The sequence below is a fragment of the Panthera pardus genome, unplaced genomic scaffold (genome assembly GCF_024362965.1).
Source record: "Panthera pardus isolate Hobbes unplaced genomic scaffold, ASM2436296v1 HiC_scaffold_19, whole genome shotgun sequence".
Classification (NCBI taxonomy): Eukaryota; Metazoa; Chordata; class Mammalia; order Carnivora; family Felidae; genus Panthera; species Panthera pardus.
Window position 1 is genome coordinate 6,173,866 of NW_026526754.1, and position 22,829 is coordinate 6,196,694.

At 47.3% G+C, this 22,829-nt stretch overlaps 1 long non-coding RNA gene across 4 annotated transcripts in view; it reads right to left on the bottom strand.

Moving 5' to 3' along the window:
- The window catches only part of LOC109270823 (uncharacterized), a 678,705-nt gene that overhangs the window by 434,055 nt on the left and 221,821 nt on the right, over positions 1-22,829 (bottom strand). The window contains exon 1 of one of the 4 annotated variants that reach the window (XR_008423525.1): positions 3,217-3,354. The exons of the other annotated variants lie outside the window; for them this stretch is intronic. This is a non-coding gene — a long non-coding RNA (uncharacterized LOC109270823). Of the gene's footprint in view, positions 1-3,216; positions 3,355-22,829 lie in introns of those variants that run through there. 4 annotated transcript variants of the gene reach the window in all.

The window sequence follows — 22,829 nt, forward strand, 5'->3', positions numbered from 1 at the left end:
CATGGAATAGTGATTTGATCCCATTTCATGGGCTTATTTATTCATTAAGGAGATGACTTCACTGAACATTTAGGTTTCTTATGTACAGAGAAAGTAGTGTACCATTTTAGATGTGGCAAGGTTAGGTGGAAAGATTACGAGTAAATTTACTGTCTTTTTTGTGCTTCTCTGTAACTTCTACAATGTACTTGCATTAATTTCATATTTAGAAACAGTAGAAAATAAAGAAGTATTAATTTGAAGTAGATCAGTGGGTAAACAGAGGAAGGTCTCTAACTCACCTTGGGAGGGAGAGGGAGGTGACTGACTATTTGGAAATGGCTCTGAGCCTTGATGATAAAAGCAGATGTTATTCAAGCAAGGAAGTGGGCAGTGACGTGATACTGGGTTAAACCAACTCTTTAGCTTCTGAGACAGACAGACCTGCTTCACCAATTACCATTTGTGTGAGTCTCAAGTCTCTGGATGAATGGAGGAAATAAACCAACCGACCTATATTGGTCAAGGGCCTTGATCAGAAGTCGCAGAAACACAATTTAAACTAGCTTAGAGTGCGGAAGGAATTCGCTGAGTTCCATAAATGAGGAACTAAGGAATCTCATTGTAGAAATGGCTCTCGTTCCATCTGTGAACTCTGCCTTCCCATCCTCAGCTCTTAAGCACACTCTCACCATGTGACTGGAAACATGGGCACCAGCAGGCTTGTTGCTATTTTCCCAGATTGGCAACCCTGATGGGAATAAAACCTCTCTCTGAGCCCACATATTAAGCCCAAGGGTGATTCTGATAAACCACGCTTGAATCCCGTGGCCACACCCCCTTTCTCAGAACGAATCACTGTGACCAGGTAATAGGGAGTAGGATGGGCCCAGCCAATCCCATGTGCCCACCTCTGTGCCTAGTGGCCTTCTTCCTGGGGACACATCTCTCTTGTCATGAATGCTGAACCAGGCAAACTCCTGACTAAGACAGATGAGGTGAGCATTTCCACTGGCCAGAGGGTCCAATTTACGTGTGCTGTTAGAAAGTTTAATTAGCTCGTGAAATGCATTAAATGATAAGTAAGTTTTGCTAAGCAGCATTCCAATACTTAGCAGAAGGGGGTAGGGGAAGAGAAAAACTTTAAAATCAAGGTGACAAGACAAAAATAAGGTAATTTCGTTAGGAAAAAAAATAAGATCATAAAAAGTTAGGTTCTGGAGAAAATCGTCACGGCACAAGGTTCAGAGAAAACAGGTATGGGGCCCCTTACATGGACTAAACCCTGGATGGCCACCAAGTTCTTCCCTGTGATGTTTGCTCCTTAACTACTCTTTGCAAATTGCAGACAAGAATTGCAGAAGATGTTCCTCCCTCAATAAAACTCCAAATAAATTAGATATTGAACAAGACACTGAGATCCTGGCAAGATGCACACAAAAAATCGGGCCTCGAGCTGTTGAGAGGTGACAAATTGTCAGTTTCTCTTTAATAAGATTGTGTCTCATCGCCATCTCCTGTAAGGGATTTGATGGCTTTTGTGTTTAACCTGTGAAGATTAAAATCAATTCCCAGCTAGAGCTGGAAGCTCCAAACCATACAGCTGCAAATATATCAATCAATCAATCAATCAGTCAATAGATCAGCAAGACTGTACTGAAGATCAATTAATTCTTGCTGGGCATCTGGGGCAGGGAAAAGAATTAGAAAAGCTACCCCTGCAGATGCTAGATGAAGGAAGCCCTGATTCAGAAGACATTAAGTCCAACTTTAAAGGCAACAGCAAACCTCTTTCTATTAGAATTACGCTGGGTCAGGGGTGCCTGGGTGGCTCAGTCAGTTAAGCGTCTAACTCCTGATTTCAGCTCAGGTCATGAACTCGTGGTTGTGGGTTCAAGCCCTGCATCAGGCTGTGCACTGACAGCGCAGAGCCTGCTTGGGATGGAATTCTCATATTCATCCTCTCTGTCTGTCTGTCTCTCCCTCCCTCCCTCCCTCCCTCACTTAAAAAATAAACTTAAAAATATTTTTAAAAAGAAAAAAAGACTCATGTTGTGTCAGCATGTCCCACCTTCCCATTTGTCCCGTCTTATAAATATGTTTGATTTTAACCCTGGGTCAGTGCACAGACTTTGACTTATACCTTTGCCTTACTCAGGTGTCCACACTGGCAACAACACTACTCCTTATGTATCAGCTGGGTTCATGGATCCTACCTGTGCTCCCCGGGGCATCTCATAAGAGACAGAAATGAGGAAGAGGACTTGGGAACAAGCTCAAATTCCACCCCTACCCTTAAGTTATTCAGCCATTCTTGGCTCTGGTATCTTTAACCACCAAAGCAGAAATAATATGTGCCTTGTAGCTGTGTAAGGATTAAATGAGATCACAAATGTAGACGGGTTAAAATAAGACCCGTTCAGAGTTAATGGCTTTTTGTTAACATCACAATCACCATTGGTGGTGGTGGTGTTATTTCGACCATCAGGTGTGTTGCTTCTAGGTCAGATTTTTTTTCTGGGCGGGGGGGAATCCATAAAAATGAGTGTAGGCATGCGGTTTGCTCCTCTGTTTTTTTCCCCTCCTCTCTAAATGGACTTCCTCACCCTACAATAATCCTATTAAATTCTACAGACTTTGACTTACATGACAAATATCCCACCGGCTTCAGCCCAAACAAAAAACTAATTGTCCCCTTGTTTGTCTGTGTGTGAGTTTGTTTTTCCAGATGAAACGTTTCAGACTCTATTTTCTTGTCCCTTGGCATTTTTTTAACAACCAACACTGTATGAGTTAACCACAAAGATAGGGTTTCTTGGAGCAAGGAAGTGAGAGTGTGTGAAGCCAGTGGCTCTATTTGAAGCCACAGTTCTTAATTTTGGCTAAGAAACGGCTGAAGGAGTGTGATATAGAGGAGAGAACATAAACTTGAAGGTCAGGAAAGGCAGTGTCTTAATTAATCCTGCTTTCTCCCTTCTACCTCCTATAAGCGACATGACACCGGGTATGTTTCTAAACCAGTGCAAAAACCAACTATTGTTCTTGCCCTTACAAGAATGAATTTGGCATGATTTATGGACATGATTTCCTTACCTATTCCTCACAATGACATTAACAAGTCAGAGTCATTGTGACCCTTCGGGGGAGGAAATCAGTGGGTGTATTTCCATGGGAGGCTCTGAAGAAAGAGGCTTAAGGCAGAAAAGGAAGAGATTCAAGTTCAAGTCCTTGTCCTACCGTCAAGATCTGGGGGACCTTCAAGAAGCCCCCTCTCCATGCTGGCCTCCTTCCGCTCATCGAGAATGGGGAGATTTAGACCAAAGGATCCATTCAATGTCCTTCCAACTCGGGCCCTTGGTCACACTCTGTCCTAAGACTTTCTGTGGCATAAAATCTTACTGTTCTTCTCTCCCAGCTGCCTTAACAACCACACCTGCTACCTCTTGCTTGTCAGCAATAACCAATTATGGGTCAGACTGTGCCAGGTGCCTTATCCTAGTCTCACCCAACCCTCTGAAGCAGATGCTGTCATCATCCCAGCTGATAGTTAAGGAACCCAGGGCTGTGAAATGTTGAAACACTTCTTACTTAAGAAACATTTCTGGGGCTTGAGATGCATCCTCCACATTGCTGCACTGTTTCTCAACCCTATGACCTAGGCTTGCAAGATACAGAACTTACCAAGGTCACCTCTTATCTTCCCTGGGGTCTCGAAGGCATCCGCCTTTGTTCAGCAAGTCTTCCTGCCCCCCTTCCCCCTAGTCTGGGCTTTGACTCAGGTCTTTGATGCAGGGGAGAGGAGGTAGGGGGGTAACAAATGGTTCGGAGATCTTGGAGGTGGGCTGAGCAGGAGTCCCTTGTCTGCCAGGCAGGAAAGTGTGCTCTCCGAGGACCCGCCCAAACCTGTGGTCCTCCTCTGGAGCACTCCTGCCAATGAGGCTCTTGGGAAAGTCAAGTGGGACTCTATAGATTACACTCCAAGGACAGCTGCTGACACACCACGGAGCCAGGATCCTACCCCACCCCCACCCCCGCCCCCACTCCGCTTTCCTTTAAGACACGACCCTTGAAAAGCTGCTTTTCTATTTTTGGAAGAGATCCACCCCTCCTTGAATCAATCCAGGTCCCGACAAGGAAGAGATTGCATACTGAAAACAGTGACTCAGGTGAGCTTACTGCTGAAGGGGCGATGAACAAAGGTGTGGGTGAAGGGCGCTAAAGTGACAGGACAGTGCCCTGAGTCCTGGTAGAATGTGACCACCCACAGGACCAAAAGGCTGAGGTGAGGGGAGTAGTTTCAGAGACAGAGAGACAAAGAGAAAGAGAGAGGAAGGTACAATCATCTTTCTTGGGAGGAGCAATCTCTAGTCCAAGGACAAAGCCAGCCAAGAGGTAACCTCAGAGGGAGGCACTTAGAGGATAAATACTCCAACCTCACTCTTGGCTCTGAGAATTCATTCCAGAAACATATCATTGGCCTGAGCTATTTTGCAAAAACACCTGTCCAACACAGCACTGACCCTCGGTCAGAGCAAGAAATGTACTGATTAACAGTGTTGCTTTTAACTGTGGGGACAAGGCATTTGGGGCTGGTTTATACCAGCTTGTCAGCGTGGTTTCCTGGCAATGGTGACTTGGATGATTTGCACTCTGACCTCCCTCCAAACACTTTTGGGGACTCCTCCTTGGCTGGGCCCCATGGGAAGTAACAGGCAGAGGAAGTCCTTGATATCACGCATGTAGTTCAGACTCGGGGGTGGAGTGCAGGCTGGAAACGGGCAGAGAGCAGTCTCCTGCTTGTTCCTCCAGCGGGAAGGCTGTGTCCGTGCATCACAGCTACTGAGTTCTTTTTTTTTTTTTTTTCATTTTCATTTTAATGTTTATTTATTTTTGAAGGAGAAAGAGTGAGCGGGGGAGGTGCAGAGAGAGAGAGAGGGAGACACAGAATCAGAAGTAGGCTCCAGGCTCTGAGCACAGGGCCCGACGCAGGCCTCGAACCCATGAACTGTGAGATCATGACCTGAGCTGAAGTCAGATGCTTAACCGACTGAGCCACCCGGGCGTCCTCGATGGGTTCTCTTTTATATCAGAAAATCATGCATGTGGGTGTGCTGACCCCACCCTCCTGACCATGAGCCCCCTAAGAGCAAATATCCCCTCCCCGCCATAGGCATCTCCCCACCAACCATCTCAGTGCCCGGCATCGAGTAGCTGCATGGTAAGTGTGACAGCATCCCTGGGGCCAGCAAGCATCATGGAGAGCCAGCCAGGTGCCGTTCCCCAAGGTCTGTCCTTTTTGTGTTGTTGTTGCCGCCCAAGAGCCCTGCCAGCTGCCCGACAGCTACAGAGACACTTTGGAAGGTGGGGAGACACGGATGAGGGGAGAGAGGTGTGACAGGTGGAGGCCTAATGATAGCAGTTCTCCACGGGCCTCCCCTGGCGACATTAGATAAACAGAGACGGGAATCACATTTCAGCGTGACAGCTTAAAAGGCATGTCAAGGAACAGTTAAAGAGATCTCGCGCAACCAGGTCCTGAGAGACTTTTGTCAGATGAGACTGCTTCCCATCCTGCAATGTGGGGGTGACACGGCCCACGAGCATATGTTCGGGGCCTTGAATTCTCAAAGGCAGGATCCTCCGAGACCTGGGGCTGGAGGGTAAGTGAGCCTGGAGAATCTGACCCTCTATTGCTTCCCGCGGTTCAAGAAGTCACCTGCAATGAGCAGCACAGAACACCTGTCCCGGCAAGTCTCCACCCCAGCACGCCACCCTCCAAACCTTGCCAAAACCCCGACTGTGAGGAATAACACTTACAGGGTATTGCCTGCAGGAAGTTCCATCCGTCACTCCTCTAGATCAAGTTTTTCTGATTATCTTCCCCAGAGCCCTGGAATTCCTGGGGGGTGTCCCTGAGGCTCCCTAGAAACCTGCCCCGATCCAGAGATTGCCAGGTTTTGTCTGTTACGCTTGGGAGACTGGGGTTGCAGATAAGAAATCGCCTTTTTAAAAATGCATGCCGAGGCCTTAAAAGAGCAAAAGCCATCACATTAGCCTGAATCTTATGCTGTGATCAAGCCAGATGAAGCCTGGGTCGTGTTCCTTTGCTCCTCTGCCCTTAGAATTTCTGGTGCGAAATTGAGCTTCAGAGGAATCCCATCAGCCCACTTTGGGGGAGCCCATAAAAAACAGCTTATTGAAATTCCTGAAATGTCTCTTGAAGGACTTATTTTGGTGAATTCATGAGAGCCCTGCCTCTTTTGTATCAGGACAAGTTGATTCTATTCTGGTTTGATGCTGGAATGTGATTCCAGTTTGATGTGTCACGCAACCTCTATGCGCTGGGAATTTGACTCTGTCTCCATCTCAGCCTTGGCCTCTGGGAATCTCAGAGCTATCCCTGCGGCCCACTTCCAAATGTGCAGGACCTTTGCTTTTAGAGATTCTAATCCCTGCCCCAGCTTCCTCGGTGAGTTATTTGATCATTTGTTTGTGTGAGTTAATGTGGACTATGTGTCAGTATCCTCCTTCCCTTGTGAAAAAAGAGGGAGAATAGACTGTATAAAGAAATAAAAGTACATGGCCCTTAAAGAGAAAAGCAGAAACCCAGTTCATTGGTAGGGCTTCTGCCACCTCACAGACATGTTCTCATTCTGATATCCTAGGAAATATACTGCTTTTCCTATTCTCTGCTTACAAATCTATTGGCTCCCAGCCTGCTGGCTATAGGAGGACATCCAGACTCCCGTGGATGGATGGAATTCTAAGGCGTTCTCAGTTCTGGTCCACCAGCTCAGCCCTGTCCTGCCCCTGCTTTCCACACCCCTATGAGGCTGAAGTGCTCACCAGTCCCCAAATCCATGCAGCCTTTTCCTACCCCAGTATCTGGCACACATGGTTCCTAAGCTTGTAATGTCTTTCCCCATTTTCCCCTCCGAAAGTTCAAGACCAGGAGTGTTTCCATCCTTGGTCATGCCTTCTCTGGCTCCTGGTGCAGACTTCCGCACCTACTCCCAAGTTTTTCAGTCTGAGTCACGTCTCTGTTGGTCACTCACAATACTGCATTGCCAGGCTTCTGTCTGTTAGTCTCTCCCACTGCACTCCAAGCTCTCTAGGCACGGGGGGCCCACTTAACCAGAGAGTCTACACTGGGGATAGACCTCAAAGAGGGCTTGGCGTAGAAGAGTTAGGTACTCTCTTTATGCCATGACAGACAGGCAGACAGACCTCCCAGGCATCCATTGCTCACTACCAACAAAGGTTTTATAAATGTGGATGGCCATGGTCACTCAGTCTCCCCCAATCCTGCCTTCCCCTGCACTCCCTGAGATCTTCACCTCTAATCTCAATACACCTGCAGGTGCCAGCAATGACCACTGACTTCATCTCAGGCTTCTGATATTCTGAATTCCTGACATGAAGCATCCTTGTTGGTTTTGCTAAGAAGAGAAGAACATAATCTGAGTCCCCATGGAAGCCACATTTGCTTCCATGATTCTGCTATCCTGACTGATGATGCACAGTGAGCCTCCCACGACAGCATGGCAGACCAACTGTGCCTTTGTTGGGTTTGCCCGTCCATGGCACCCTCACCCACCCCACAAATGCCCAGAACCCTACCCCACCCCATGCTGAGATCGAATGTCAAGTGAGAAAGACTGGAGTCAAAATACTGCTTCAGCTACTTACCCAGTGTGTGTGTGTCCTTGGGCAGGTCTAACCTGTACAAACCACACTTTTCTCTGTACGGTAGGGATATCCTGTATTATTTTATTTCCCCTACAAGCCAATGAGATGGCAAGCCAATGATGGGTATGAGGAATAGCTCCAGTTTATTAAGTCACTTAATCTCTGCATGCCTCAGTTTCCTTCTCTACAGAGCAGGGATATGCCTACTTCACTGAGCTACTAGGAGAATTGGTTAAGGAAATGCACGTATAGAACTCTGTACAAAGTCTAGATATGAACGTTTGTTTATTGTCTATGGCCACATCCCCAGAGTATGAAAATGTTCAGTCTTTTGATGGTTTTCTACCAATTCAGGGAGAATATCACCTATGGCTCTGATAGGTGTCGTGCCTGCTGGCTATAAGGATATTCCTGGGAAGGAATCTCACTGCCAATTTGAACAGATCACTCTGATCCTTACCTATGCACTAAAGTCACTCTCATTGTCTGTCAATGAGCCCCTTGCTGTCTGTGTACCTCGGAAGCTTTCTTGCAGGTAGTACCCCCCTTGCTAAGCTCCAAGTTGCTGTTGGACGCGGGCCCCTTACTCATCCCCTGTGCTCCCACCTAAGGTTTCAGTGGCATCCTTCCACCCATAGTGCTGGTCACCACGCTCCAGATACCGTGCGGTCAACCTGCCGACAGTAGCCCCTCCGTCCCCGGCCCCTGCAGCTACAAACACCTGCTCTAACACCCCCACTCCAGTAAGGGTCTCTAGATTCAAGGGTGGTCCCTCTCAGTCAGCTCCACTCCAAGGCAACCAAATGCTGCATACACAGCCACCCTTGGGAAGTGACAGGTAAGCAAGAAGCACTGACATGTTGAGAAGAACCTTCACCGTTCCCGTGCTCAGAGAAAGAAGGAATTTGCCTGAGGCCAGGCCTGGGGAGGCTGCCATTTTTCTTCCTGAACTCTCCCCATTCCCAAAGGGCCGTCTGTGTGTGTGTGTGTGTGTGTGTGTGTGTGTGTGTATAAAATTCATGATGCTGGAGCTGGCACCATTGCCAGATAGATTTCCTTGACGATTAAACATTAAACACACAAGTATTTCAAAGCATTTGAAATAACTCAGAACTAATGAAGGACTAATTGCTTCACTCTGTGTATTCAAATAGTGATGTTATTTTTTTAAAAAAATGCATTCTTATGTCAACTGCTGCATCAATTAATTGCACATTTTCTAACAGTTAGCTGTAGTGTGATTAAAGCATATGAAAATAATCTTTTAATTAGCTTTCATTTCGAAACAAATAGACAATTAAACCAAAGAAGTAAGTGTGAAAATTCTGTTGGTCTGTTTTGGGGGGGGGGGGGAATGCTTGTACAAATAATGACTATATCACTGGAAATTATTTCCTTGGCTGGTCTAATGGCTGTTATAGTAATTTCATATTTTCCCTATTACATCCCTTCTATTTCTTATAATCCCATACCCCTACTGTTTTCCCCAGAAGCCTAATATATGTAACTAGATGAATAATAGTCTTTTTCAAGAATGTCTTTTTGAGTGGAGCTATTCAAAGCACCAGCCCATTCTTATTAAAAATATCACTGTACACATCACCGGTGTTTAAAAAGACAGAAAAAAATCTGTTTTGGCTCCAAGGCATTAATACTTTCTCCCACCCAGCAGGACTGGGGCCAGGGTGAGAGAAGAGGTGCCAAGGGCACAAGATTGAAGGAGGCATGCACTCCCCCATGCCAGCCCTGTGCTTGCACAGCCCGCAGAGTGTGTGCCTCCTTAAATTTTGTGACCCGGGGGCCTCCCTTGCCTCGTGCCAGTCCCAGCCTCTTTAGGAAGAGTCACAGGGTACCCACCACGTGCTCAGTGCCATTCAGGAGCCAGGTAACAATGAGAAACGGACTGTAGGGTCTATTGGGTCCAAACCCTCTTACGTTACCTGTAAGGAGACTGGGGCCCAAAGGAGAGGAAGGAACATTCTCAATCTGCTACAAAGAAAAGAAAGATGGAGATGACAAGGTCCTTGTCCTTGGCCATTCAGCCAAGAAGCATTTGCCGGGCATCTCTCTGCGTGTGGCATGTGGAGGAGATCACCAGCCTCAAATGGGCAATGTTACCACACAAGGCACACTGGGTAGGGCAGAGCAAGAGAGCTGACCCTGAGGAAATAGAGATTAAAGGCCATTCTCTGAGCTGAGTGACCTTGGGCTAGTGGCTTCACCTCTCTGAGCCTGTGAATCTTTTCTTTAAATGAAGGTAATATTTACATAACTGTGAGCACCAGGGAAAATATCCAGAAGTGTGTTGCATAGTGACTGACGTGGAGTAAAGCATAATAATGATGTGTCGAGAACTAGGCTAAATGCTTCACTGCATTATGTCATTCTATCTGCCTGGCAACCCATCACACACTTCCTTTTACAGGTGAGGAGATGGGCTCAGAGAAATGAAATGACTTGCCCAAGTTCACATAGCTGGTAAGTGGCAAAGGGAGGATTTGAACCATTTCCATCAATTTCTGATATTCAAGCTCTTTTCTTTCTTAAGAAAATGGAGCTCAAATTTGGGGACATACCCATGGTGGCAAATTCTTAAGGAAAGCCCTACAGATTTTAAATACAACACCCAATCCCCTCCGCCACCATCACAAACTCAACTAATGGGACCCGGTAACACCATCAGCAACAAGAGTAGTGTAACCTCATCGTGATGGAAATGATGTATAAGATATGAAAAACTCTGTTCCCACATGATGGTACAATTGCACCTAGGTACCTGGAGAGCTTGAGAAAAGAACCACAGCATGTAAGAGACTCACAGAATTTAAGACTTAGAAGGAATCCTGGGACACCGGGTGGCTCAGTCGGTTGAACATCCATAACTCTGGATTTCTGCTCAGGTCATGACCTCATCGTTCTTGGGACCGAGCCCCACATCAGGCTCTGCGTTGACAGCACGGAGCCTGCTTGGGATTCCCTCTCTCCCTCTCTCTCCGCCCCTCCTCTGCTTGCGCTCTCTCTCCCTCTCAAAATAAAGGAATAAACATTAACAAGAAAAGAGAAGGAATCCTAGCTTCTTTGTTAGCCGACCTCCTTGGCATCTCTGGCACGAGGTGGCACAGCCCCTTGTTCACCCCCATGAAAGGGGCCCATTCATTTCATCAGAAAATTCCTTCATTACATTGAACTGAAATCTGATCTTCAGTCCCCTGGGGCCAAGCAGACACACAGCACTGCTGGGGCAGCCCTCACACTGCCTCTTTCCCAAGGCGGCCCACCCCGGGCTCCACCCATCCTCCTCGGGGCGCAGTTTCTACACGCCCCGTCGTCTCAACAAGGCTTCCCATAGTCTCCTGGGTTTTGACAGATGTGGGGTTAAATTCGAGCTCCACCACCACAGCTGACCTCAAGGAAGCCAATTAACCTCTCAGAACTTTAGTTTTCTCTTCTAGAAAGTAAAAGCCATACCAGCTACCTATTGTAGAGCTGTATTAAATGAGATGAAATATCTAAGCACATTACCTGCTCTATATAAGCACTCAGTAAATGCTCTTCCCTGCCATCATTACCGTGATTACTTCAGACGGAAGCAGGAGAGCACTGGGGGACGGGAGGCAGTGGAGAACAGGAGATTAAGGAGGGTCCTGCCTGCCGACCTGAGGGACCCAGCAGAGGTGAGATTAGCCCCTTCTCCCCACCTTCGCAAAAGGTAATTGGTAAACAAACAGTTGTATTGAATGGATCCCCTGTGGGGGCTCTCTGGAGCTAGAGGGTCTGCAGCTCCATTCAGCTATGGTTTGGGTTCTGCTAAATTATCACCAGAATGTGTTATCACAAATCATTCTGTGACTTGGCAGAATTGAGTGAAATGTGATCCCGAATCATACATTAAAGGAGTAGGGCGTTTGCAATGGCACATTCATTTACACCATTTCATTTCGCTCTTTCAACTGCTAAGACACTCAAAACTCCCAGCAGGGAGCGTTGGCCACAGCACAAGGAAGACACTGAGTTATGACACATCCTTGTCAGTCTTCCCCGTGAAAGCAGGAGTGAGCACGTACTGCTGATGTGCTGTGATTCGCTGAGGATCAGAGGGAGGTGAGGGCGGCTCAGCCTTGAAGCTTTCGGAGGTCAAACCACGGACAGCAAATTATAAGGACCCCAGGATGCCTCCTTCTTTTCGCCATCAAGTATCAGTGAGTACATGGATTAAAAGGCGAATGCAATTTGGGACCGTCCACTTCATCCTCCCTCCCGTTCCTACCCCAGCTGCTGGGATAGAATCTCTAACCCTCCCAGACTTGGAGACAGCAAGCCAGGTGTGTTGGTAACGTTAACAGGAACATCTTGAAAAACCCAACACGGAGATATGAAAGGGGTTCTGCCTTTTTGTGGTTGCCCAAGGATAAGGAAAGTCCTGGGTACCTGGTGACCTGAATCTCAGATGTTGAAACCCTCACATCAGTTAAGGCCTTGACCCTTCCAGATTCAGCGTTCCCTATCCCATCACCAGGGCTCTGACTGAGATAGTGCCCCAGGCTCATCTACTGACAGCATGAACACAGGGCACTGTGCCAGTGAACAATAAGGGAAACTGATCTAATCTGAGGATTGGTAAAAGATTTACATAAGAAAGAAAATAATTATTGAGGTCTGAAAAATGAGTTGGCATGAAATAGCCAAAGGGAGGTTGGAGGGCTGGGGGCAGGACAGCGGCTTGTGACAAAGCTCGCTAGCAGGATAGACCCTGGCAAATATGGAGGACAGAAGGGCACCATGGGCTGGAATGGACAACAGGGTGGGGACTGGAGGGTTAGGGGGCCAGAGATTGGGGTGGCACAGACACAGAGGGCCCAGTCCATGGTGAGGATTTTGATTGCGGTAATAGGTCAACAAGATTAGATTGGAATTTTGGAGAAAAATTTTTTAATCGGTCTGCTATATGGGGACTGGACTGTAGGTTTTATCAAGAAGGGAGGGAGGGAAAGGCATCTGGGTGGCTCAGAAAGTTAAGCATCTGACTCTTGATTTCAGGTCGGTCAGGATCTCACGGTTCATGGGATCGAGCCCCGTGTCAGGCTCTATGGTAACAGTGCAGAGCCTGCTTAGGATTCTCTCATTCTCTCTCTCTCTCTCTCTCTCTCTCTCTCTCTCTCTCTCCTCCCCCTCTCTGCCCTTCCCCTGATTGCAAGCTCACTCTCTCTCTCTTAAAATAAATAAACTTTAAAGAGTTGTAAAAAGAAGAAGAAGGAGGAGGAGGAGGAGGAGGAGAAGGAGGAGGGAGAAAGGGAGATTGAATAAGGGGTGATTACAGTTGTCCCCATAAGGGTGAAGAACTGGGCTTGGGGCAGGGCAGCTGCTGGAGGTGGAGTGGGGAGGAGATAGCCCAGAGAGATCTAGGAGGTAAAGTCAGCACAATTTGGCAACAGCTGGTCTGTGGGGGGTAAGAAAGACTGGGACCAGGTTTGGTGTTAGTGTTCGTCCAAGGGCTCCCCGCCCCCTCCCCCATGCAAGGTCATTTGAAGCCAATAAAACAGCTTTCATCAAATTAGATTTGGTCAAAAGTCACGTGGTAGGCTGCTCACTTGAACAACATTGAAAAATACAGTGCACGGTAGCCATACTGTTCTTTCTAGAATTTTCATTGTCGTGGACTGGAGCGCTGTTCTTGACATGATCAGACATATTTTCTCTTTAGATCTGTTCTAGAATCTTTTTGAGGCAGTTATCCTAATGTTAGTCTATAGAGAAAGAACTGTTGAATATTCTGTGAAACAGAAATTCAGAAACAACATTTTTTTCCCTTTCCTTTCATCAAACTCTACATCAGGATACCTAAACCACTTCCAACTTTGCCACTAACTTGCAGTGTGACCTCAGGCAATTTTCCTCCCTCTCTGTGCTTTTATTTCAACTTTGGGAACACTGAAATAAGTAATCTGTAAAGCAACTTCGAGCACTAAAATTCTTTCCATTTGGGACACCCTCTATACACACATGGAGAAGAACATACTCATAATTGCAGGTAACTGAACTTCTGTCTCACACTGAGTATTGCACACTTGGATCCTGACTTTAGCTCAGACAGTTCTTTCAAGCAAAACACAATATAATTTACCATCAATTTTGAAACAAATTTGCTCTAATGAAAAATGTTCCAAGCAACAACATCGTTTTTATAAGAGTTACATTTTCCTAATGGGCACCAGCCAAAGGGAAACATCAAAATATGTTCCAAATCTGCAAACCCCGAGAAGACACGACACTTAAACATCGCTGCATGTTCCCAGTAAAATTAACTACACGTTACCTGCACAGTCGGACTCCTCAGGTGATTTTTCGGAGTAGTGCCGATTTATATCTCGGGCCTCCCTGGCACAGCACACCTGAATGCCCCCTCTGCCGCATCGTGCAAAGGAACATCTGCTCTTAATGTCTCAGAGCTGTTTCCATGAATACGCTTGTACCCTGTGCACAGAGCTGTGGATTCAAATGCCTACCCCCCACCTTCTACTTTTGCTGCCAATATCTTACTTTAGATTAGATCATCCGCATCCACTTGTGCAGACGGCAGCAACAGGAGAGCGGCCGGGCTACCTGATTCCAGCTGCATCCATGTTCTGTGTCAGCCTCCAGTATGTTTTTTTTTAAGTTTATTAACTTATTTTGAGAGAGAGAGAGAGAGAGCTCAAGCAGGAGAGGGGCAGAGAGAGAGGGAGAAACAGAATCCCAAGCAGGCTCTGCACCAGCAGCACGGAGCCCATCGTGGGGCCCAAACCCACAAACCATGAGATCACGAACTGAGCTGAAATCAGGAGTCGAACGCTTAATGGACTGAGCCTTCCAGTATGTTCTCTATAATAGGGAAGCCTGTCTTTCTCATCCCCTTGGTCCAAGATGAAGCCCAAACCCCCAGAGAAGACATTCCAAGTCCTTCTGGAATCTACTCCAAGCCATGTTTGCAGTCTTGCCTGCCCAGACTTGGCTCTGTGCACCCTCTCCCAGACACATTGATGGTTTTGCTTTCCTCACGACGTGACATCATTCTCCAAACCGGCTTATTTTTCCTTATAGTATTGCCTTCCTCTGGAATGTGGTTTCTCTTCCTCAGCTTGGTGTAAACCTGCTTATTAATTCAATAAATGTTTGAGCATCTATCATATGGCTAGGAATGGCAGAGTATTTAGGTCAAACTCTACCAGAAGAAAGATGAATCAAAATGGAATACTCTGGAAGCAGCAGCATTCTGAAGGATGCTTGGGAAGGGCTCTTCTAGAACAAAGGAGTTGAGACGCAAGCAAGTGCACGGGACACCTGGTGATCCTGCTAAGATGCACTTTCTGATTCAGCAGGGCTTCGATGGAGTCCGAGAACCTGAAATTTCTAACAAGCCACCCATTCTGCTGGTCCAAGGCCTTTGAGTAGCCAGGGCATCACCTGTAGATTTAGACACAACTGGGTTCAAATTCCAGCTCCACTTCTTTCTAGCTGGGGGCAGTTGGGCAAGTCACTTAACTTGTGTGAGCCTCAGTTCTTCTACACTGATTTGATAACTGGCAGGTGCTGATCATTCAATGAATTGTTCCTGACCAACTTCGAGGTGAGTGGGAGAGACGAGTATTTGGACAAATGGGGTAGAGGTAGATATGTGCTATTATGGGGATATTGCCCCAGGAAGTGCTCAAAAGACCTTCTCAAGAACGCTGTTCCCAATTTGAACATTATAAAAATAGGAGTGAGGGGCACCTGGGTGGCTCAGTTGGTTAAGCTTCCAACTTCGGCTCAGGACATGATCTCGCGTTTGTGAGTTCAAGCCCTGCATCGGGCCCTATGTGGACAGCTCAGAGCCTGGAGCCTGCTTCGGAGTGTCTCCCTCACTCTCTGCCTGTCCCCTGCTCATGCTCTCTCAAAAATAAATAAACGTTAAAATTAAAAAAAAAAAAAAACAAAACAGGAGTCAGTAAAAGGTCAAGTAAGCTGGGTGGAAAGAGTAACCTCTCCAGGGAAAAGAGAGAATGGGGGTGAGGGTACAGTAAACCGGAGACATCCTCAGGATAGGGTGCTGGTCTGAGGGTCGGGAGAAGTGGGTCTGGAAAAGGAGTGACGACTAAGTCATGTCAGGCATCTTCTAGGTCAGATGTGGAGTCTGGAGTTCCCCCAGAGGACAAGATGGAGCCACAGGGAACTTAAAGCAGGGGAGTGACCTGGGCAGATCTACCTGCTGGTTTGACATCCTGAGTGGCCACGTGGTGGGAGTCAGACTGAAGGAAACGAGGTAGGGAAGGTTTGTTGCAAAAAGGGCCTTGTCATATGCCTCAGAAACGTTAGTTGAATAAACAAGTGAATGCGTGATTTAGTCATCCCCTTTTTCGGATTCACAGGCTTTGTTCCTAATGTTATAAATAATTCAATAATAGAAGTAAGCCCATCTTACTGCTCCAGATCTCAACAAGCAAACTGTAAAAATACCAAGATTCAGCTATAGTCTAAATTTCTACTAACATGGGGCAGGGTTCTTGAATTTGGCTGGTCTAGCTGGATAGAAATCAGCAACAGTGAAAAAAAAAATGGCTACAAACGGCAACCTTGTCAAACTTTGTAAAACTCTTTACCCCACTGAAAGCATCCACCGAGGCACCCCTTACTTGATCATCTATGCAGCCTTGCGAAGTAGGAAACATGGATTTGGAATCGCTGGCCATAGCCAACGGCCCCAGAATGCTGAAAGCTTGTTGCCGAACAAGTCTATGGACTGTAGGCTGGTCTAAGACAAAATTTGCATTGGGATACACAATGAGAAAAAAATGAGGAGTTATTAATTCACTTTAATGGAGTTGCCTTTATTCTGAGATTATATATTTGGTATTTACAGGGTGATATCAAAATGTCCTTTAATGAAATGATTATGATGTTACAAGGTGGAAGATATTTCATTATTGTGTTGCTTTGTCTTATATCTTTACTTAGCCAAATAAGAAGGTGGTTATTACCATGTGCTCAAAAAATATTCTTGGACATTTTAAAGGTTTAAAAAATCTAGGGGAGCCTGGATGACTCAGTCGGTTAAGCGTCCGACTTCAGCTCAGGTCACGATCTCGCGGTCAGTGAGTTCGAGCCCCGTGTTGGGCTCTGTGCTGACAGCTCGGAGCCTGGAACCTGCTTCAGATTCTGTGTCTCCCTCTCTCTCTGCCCCTCCCCTGCTCATGCTCTGTCTCTACCTCTCCACAATAAATAAATGTTAAAAAAAAATTAAAATCTCAAAGTTTGGGGTCTACTATTCTACACAATTTAGAGGCCCTGTTGCGGGGCACAATGAACTGAGGTTTAGTAGATACTACTGAGTGAGTTTTATCCGCTGAGAAGACACCAACTCATCGATAATTGTGGCCTGGAAAATGTACTGGAAAAGATTCTGAGCCTCATCAGTGCTCAAAAGGGGAAGACGTTCTAGAATGCATCAGTAAGACCTGCCATGGATGGGCAGGGGTGGGGGGAGGGGGGGGGGGCGGTGATCCATTCACGGTGCGGTGCTACTAAATATTTAACAACTGTTCTCTAACAGGAAGAAAAGCCCCATCTGTGTCATTGACCAGTGTCCATGTAGCGGTGCTCCCACCATGGCCAATTTCCAGCCGCTGACACAACGTCACTGAAAGCAGAGTGGGGAAGGCGCACACACAGCCATCGGGAGATGGGACCAGCTGGCTTCAGGGCGTCGTGCCGCACTAGCCCCGTGTTTGCTTTTGCAGCTCTACACGGCAGGAAGCCATTGCTCCTGTGTGGTTCAGCGTTTCACTCCCGACCACAGCTCTTCTTCCCCTATTCGCTGAAGGGAAGATAGTCCTTTGGCTGGAAAAGAATCGTACATTGCTGTTTCTTATACTAAATGTGGCGAATTTGTCATTTGTCACTTATGTGGCTCCAGCATGAAATGAAACCAGTGACTGAGGCACCTGGGTAGCTCAGTCGGTTGAGCGCCCAACCCTCGATTTCAGCTCAGGTCATGACCCAGGGTTGTGGGATCGCCCCACATGAGGCTCCATGCTGAGCATACAGCGTGCTTAAGATTCTCTCTCCCTCGGCCCCTCTCGCCCACTCCCACTCTCTCTCTCTCTCTAAAATAAAAAGAAGAAGAGGAGGAGGAGGAAGAAGAGAAAGAGGAGGAAGATGAAGAGGAAGAAGAGGAGGAAAAGCAAATAATAAAATGGGTGATCTTGTTGTACTCCTTGCTGGCAAAAACAACGGCATTGAAATGTGAATATTGAAACATGAACATCAAAATATGAAAAGTGTCCTTGAAGCACAGCTACAGAAGTGAACTCCATCAAGGGGACCTGGCATTAGGCACTGTGGCTAATGGAAGCCTCACTGCTGTTTGCACCCTTGCTATGGATACAACACAGGCAAATACAACAACCAGAGCTTGTTATCTAGTGACCAAAATAAGTTCATTCAAGATGGTATTTCTAGACTGAGTAAGACAGCTTTCTGAAGAGCATCAAATCCTATTATTTACGAAAATACTGAGTCCTAACATTAAGCCTGAGGTGTGGGGCCCAAGAAAGTTACAGTACTGAGTGCTGGTTTTGTCACTGGGCTTAATGCACACGAAAATTGCACCCTACCTCTTTAGCCCAGCCTCCCCCAGGTTTACTCTGCAGCTCAAGTCTCTAGGTTGAGGGAAAGCCAGGAGCTTAGTCCATACGGGGGAGGTAGGGGGATGGGGGTTAGGATCTAGAAGTGAGTAAGAGCTGAATTTGGAACCTAGAGCATGGGGTACTGTGTTTTGGAGCAGTAAGTTCATGCAAGGTTTCAAAATACATCTGTGTAGGCTGTGCACTGCACAACTCCAAGGGTCACCATTTTATGTGAATATGGCAATTCTGCATCTATAGGACCTGGAAGTGAGGCAGGATCTGGAGCAAGAACCAGGATCTTCACTGTCAGGGATGAAGAACAAGGAAAACTGATGAAAGTAGTTCAGAGAACAAAACAAAACAAAACAAAACAAAACTGCCGTAGCTATTGATGGGGAAAGAGCTATTATGTATGTAGGTCTTGCTTGAAGTACACTAGCATTGTACAGATGGGGAAACTGAGACAAAGAGAGGGTAGTGCTCATTTCCCAGAAAATGAGAGGATTGACAGAAAGAAGGTTGTTGCTTGAGTTAGAGCCTCTGGAGGATAAGCGATCCTTGCAACTTAAGCCCGGGAGTGTCGTAAACTAAGTGAGTCAGTAGGCATGGGGTATGGGACCAGGTACAGAATCAGCAGTCAGGTGAGAGACAGGAAATGGGTTCCAGAGGATGTCGCCTGAGCAGGACAAGGGGTGGGGGGCGGGTGGAGGGGGAGATGACCAGATCTCCACTTGATCACTTTCCTGTTTCTTAAATGCAGCCACACTTGCCTTCTTGCCCACAGGGACAATCACAGCCTGCACAAGAGCCCCCTAAAAGTCTGCTTTTTATCAAAGTTACAGGATGACCCGTGCCCCAGGCTAGGCTGCAATCAGTACCCTCCTGGATATTCACTGCACTTGGCAGATATCACCGGCCAGGGTGGAGAGGTGACCACAGGAAGAAGGGAACGAATGTCGGATGAGAGGATGACAATGTAATTACGGTGTAGAATGTCACACGTGTGGTCACTGGCACAAACTCACAGAAACCCTGAGGGCTAAGAATTTTGCTCCACATTCTCAATGCCCAAGAAATGAAATGCACACAAGTAACTTGCCCAACTTCCTCCAGCTAGAAAGAAGCAGAGCTCGAATCAGAATCCAGTTATGTCTAAAGCTACAGGTGAGGCCCTTGCTACTCAGTCTTTGGAGCGGCAGCATGGGCACTACCTTGGAGTTTATTAGAAATGTCCGACTCCCTGGCTGCATCTAAGACTGACCACATCAGAATCTGCACCTTAGCAGGATCACCAGCTGACCCGTGTGCTCATTTACATTTGAACACCTTTGTTGTAGAAGAGCCCCTTCCAAGAATCCTTCAAAACGCTTCTGCTTCCAGAGTATTACATCTTGATTCATTTTTCTTCCAGTCGAGTTTGGCCGAAATATTCTGCCATTCTTAGCTGAAATTTACCCTGCGGCAAATGGAAGCTGTTACTTCGTCTTCCATTTCTTGGCAAAGGAGAGAGAAAACAGCACAGCCACGTGTGACTTCTCTCATGGTGACAACACAGCCAAGATGAGGCCTGTTATAAGGTGAAACAATGGGTCTGGACTAGCCATTGTCCCCAGGGCTTCATCTGGATTGATGTGGTTTTCATCACCACACCTCGTGGGCAGGGAGGAACTCCGTGTAAGCTCATGATGCAGATGCTAGGAAAAGCAGGCACAGGACTAAGACCACCTGCTTCCACCTCCCTTCTCCTCAAGTTGTCAGAACAAACCCACTGTTATTATCAGAGCTCACAGGAAATTATAGCAAAGATGTCTAAAAGGAAGAGTCAGGAGGCCATTCAGATGATCACGCCCCTCCTTCAGCCCCAGAGGAACTCCTCTGGTCCCTCCCTCCCGGCCAGAGCCAATGGGACCAAGGATGAGCAGAGACGACACGGCCCTCCCAGACTCGTATATTCATTCCCGTTCTTCTTCTCTCCCCTGACCTTCTCTCCTTCCCTCAAGCTTTTCCTACCCACCCCTCCTTTATTCTCCAAGTACTCCTTACTGTTTCTCCCCTCCCACACCCCATAGCTGGAATCATGAAACACAGAAGTTGTCCGTTAGCAGTGAGGGCTCACAGCAGGTGCCGTGGATGCCCCCCTCCCATGCCCTCCAGGCGCCCATGTCTACATGCTGAAAGCCATTTCCCGCATACACCTGCCTCTCTCTGCAAAGACAAAAGCTCGGCCAACACCTAGAGGAAGCTGGGAGTGATGATGAGTTGATACCACAGAGGCCCAGAAAAATGACTGGTGACACTTGGTATATAAATACCCCAACTCTCTGGCCCCTCGTGTAGACTGACCCGAGTTCCCCAAAGGATGAGGCGCAGATGCCCAAAGTGGTAACTCGCTTGATCACACAGCCTTTCCTGCCTCGCTTGTCCCTCCCTCACATCCTCCCCCCCCCAACCCCCACTCTTTCCGCCATTTCCTGGAATCACTTCCCAAATCACCACTCCTACTTGAATTTTCATTTCAGGATCGACTTTTGAAATCCATCTCAAGGAGCTCTCCAAGCTGAAGAAGAGGTCACGGAGAGACAGGGAAACCGAGGTCTGAAAGAGGCTGAGGCCTCGACAGTGGGCCCTGGAGCCGACTCAGGCCCAGAGAAAGTCCTCTTCTTTACAGAGGCTGGAGGGAAGACTCAACCCTTGACCCCCGGACAGCCTAGGTAGATCCACATGCCAAATGAAGACGAAGAGGCACAGGCAGATGATGTGATTAGGACAACAGTGACACTTCCTGTGTTCCCGGCGCTGCCTTAAGTACGCCATGTGTGTTGACTTACCAACCCTCACAACAACCCTATAAGGTAAGTGATAGTGATGAGGGAGCATAAGAAGCCGAGGCCCACAAAAACCCCCCACCCTCAGGCTCTCCTGGCCGCCCAAGAATGAAAGAAAGGGGAAAATGAATGGTTAACTGATGGAGACTCAAGTCTGTAAATTACAAGAAGCAATCTTATCAATAGCCTAATCTCCAGAAACCCACAGACTCAGTTTCCTGGAGCCCCAACATCACCCTCCACCCCATGGTGACATGGGGATGAAAGGCAAGAAGAAAATGGTAAATAAATTAAATTTCCTTATAACCTGCAGCCCATTGACAAATACTTGAGGCAAATACAGAGTATACCATTTCTCCAGGAACCCCCTACCGTCCTAATGGTAATGCCTTACTCGAGGGCAAACAACCTTAGCCAGACAATAGCAAGGCCTCAAGTGACAGAGGAGTCTTCTTGAGCCTATCAAAGTCCCTCTGGAGGCCTCCCTTTGACTTTGCCTCCCCCAAGTCCACAGTATATACGGAGCCACTCTTCACAACCCCAGGGCAGCTCTTTCTGCCCAAGGATCCTGTCCCTGTGCTTTAATAAATCACCTTTTTTGCACCAAAGACATTTCAAGAATTCTTTCTTGGCCATCAGCTCTGGACCCCCACCACTCCAAAACCCCATCATCAGCATTACCATCAGGAATGAACCAAGAAATGACAAGGAAAGTGAGTCACAGAGAGGCTAAGGTGTGTGATTTGCCACAGGATCAGCTGTGGGCTGGAACTCACATGGTTTATCCCCTAAACACCACGTGGGGACTGGTCCGTACGCCACTTACTGTGGCACTGCCCTCCTTCTAGAGGATGGGTTTTCACATTTCCAGAGCCTATTTCTCATATAAAATGTTATTACAACCTCCAAAAGCTTCTGGTTCTGGACCTCATCGTTTCTTACGAGGATTTAGTCCCAAGCTATGCTGGGGCCTGAAGAAGGCAAGGTCCACGTGCTGAGCGCAGAGCTGGGGGCTTTATCGGCTTAAGGATTTAATGTGGTCTCTACTCCCATTGAGTATGTGGTACCATCCGGATTTAGCATCTGAGGAAATCCAAGTTTAGACAGGAACTAGAGCTTCCTGGAGCCCCCAGGTCTTTGGGGCTCCTGAAGCTGGTGTCCTTGCCCAGAGGAATCTGGATGGACACTGGCCTGGCTCCAGTCGCCCAAGGTGACCTATCAAGTAGCCGGGCCATGTGGGCAAGGGCTCTCCAGACAGTGGTGGTTGGTGGCCAGCCATCAGCACTGGAAGGACACTGGGCCCAGGCCCAAGGCAGACAGGTGTGAGAGCCCCCGCTTGCATGGAGACCCGAGACTTTTCTCAGAGACCCATCAGCATCTCTGTCCACACCACATCCCTACCACATCTGGCCTCCTGGCCCTTCCAATTCTAGAACAGGAATCCCTTCTCGGAGTCACCATGAATTCTCTCAAATCTATGGCCGGGTGTGAGTTCCTCTGCTTCCTGCAGGGCCTGCATGTTTTAAATACAAAAGCCAGTAGGGAAATGGATGCCAGGAGACACAGCAGGAAAGGAAAGGCTGGGAGCACTGATGAATGCTCCAAAACTATATTGCTCCCAAAAATATATTACCTCAGGTGTGAAATGTCACTTCATCCAGCATTTAGGAGAAGTCCGAACTTCAATTTTTTTTCT